At 30.7% G+C, this 1,187-nt stretch overlaps 1 non-coding gene across 1 annotated transcript; it reads left to right on the top strand.

Annotated features, from left to right (window-relative positions):
* The first annotated feature begins 386 nt into the window (after nucleotides 1-386).
* Nucleotides 387-458, top strand: TRNAQ-UUG (transfer RNA glutamine (anticodon UUG)). The gene has a single exon. It is a non-coding gene; the product is annotated as a tRNA-Gln (tRNA).
* Nucleotides 459-1,187: the final 729 nt, after the last annotated feature.

Below are 1,187 nucleotides of genomic sequence, written 5' to 3'. Positions count from 1 at the left end.
GAATAAAGGGCAGAATTAATACAGATACAGATCAAACTAAAGATATTAAGCATAACAGACATTTTGTTCTTGGAGATAATTGCATTTTGATTGAGTTTTTGATATAAGTAAAAACGAAGAAAGTAAGGTAGACAAAAAATCCTTCTTTTTCTTTGAATTCACCCAATCAAAAATCCTCCCATTCTCAAAGGAGAATAGAAGAAATTATACTTTCATACAATATCTTAATTGAATTATATGTAATGATCAATAAATTGAATTTAATTCTATATCTATACGTGTCAAAATCCTAGCAACAATCTAATCTATTCTTAGATATTTGGACTTGAATTGACGACCAACCAATACCAACATTATTCTTTATTAGCGCCGAATAGAAATGAAAATGGGGCGTGGCCAAGTGGTAAGGCAACGGGTTTTGGTCCCGTTATTCGGAGGTTCGAATCCTTCCGTCCCAGAGCATATTCCATTCTATTAGAATAAAGATTCTTTTTTGAACAACTTTCTTTTTAAATTTTAAAGGTCTAATATTGGATAGAATGTGATTCTTCTTTCTGCTTTTTAATGATTCTTCTCTGAATCATATCTTTCTTTCACAAACTTGAATTGAATCGAGTTCAAATGACACACAGATTTAACTGAATCTATTTATAATCCAGATAAGATAGGAACATAGAGCACAAGGATTTGAATTCAAAAATAATTGGGCGGGCTTTTCATCATATGTTTATTCTTTATTCTCTTCATATTTATATTGAGGGAAGTTAGTTACTTAGAAAAACCTTCCGTCCCATATTGAATTTTCAACGATGCATTTTTAATCGAAATGCGAAAGAACCTATATTTCCTATCTCTTATTCCCTATTCTTTAAATGAAGTAGTCCAATTATTAATTCTCTGTGGATCTCTGAATTTCTAACCAAGAGGGAGTTCTTGGTACTATAATTGAATTCTATTAAGGGGATTCAATCTCTTTCTTAAGACTGGGTTAGGGTAAAAAGGGGAGCAAAGACTTAATCTATACTTGTTTGGCTTTATCTGTCCGAATCTTATTAATAAACAATCAAGTTACATATGTAATCGATGTATTTTATTTGAACTTCATTTTTAGGGTATTTCATGTTTGGTTCTAATGAATAATTGTAAATCTATGTAAGGATTGAGATAGGGGTGATTCATACATTTTA

This window comes from Camellia sinensis, unplaced genomic scaffold (genome assembly GCF_055761805.1).
Source record: "Camellia sinensis isolate YWXY unplaced genomic scaffold, ASM5576180v1 Unanchor339, whole genome shotgun sequence".
Classification (NCBI taxonomy): Eukaryota; Viridiplantae; Streptophyta; class Magnoliopsida; order Ericales; family Theaceae; genus Camellia; species Camellia sinensis.
Note: the sequence above shows the minus strand (reverse complement) of the source record. Positions and strands in the feature narration are given on the sequence as shown.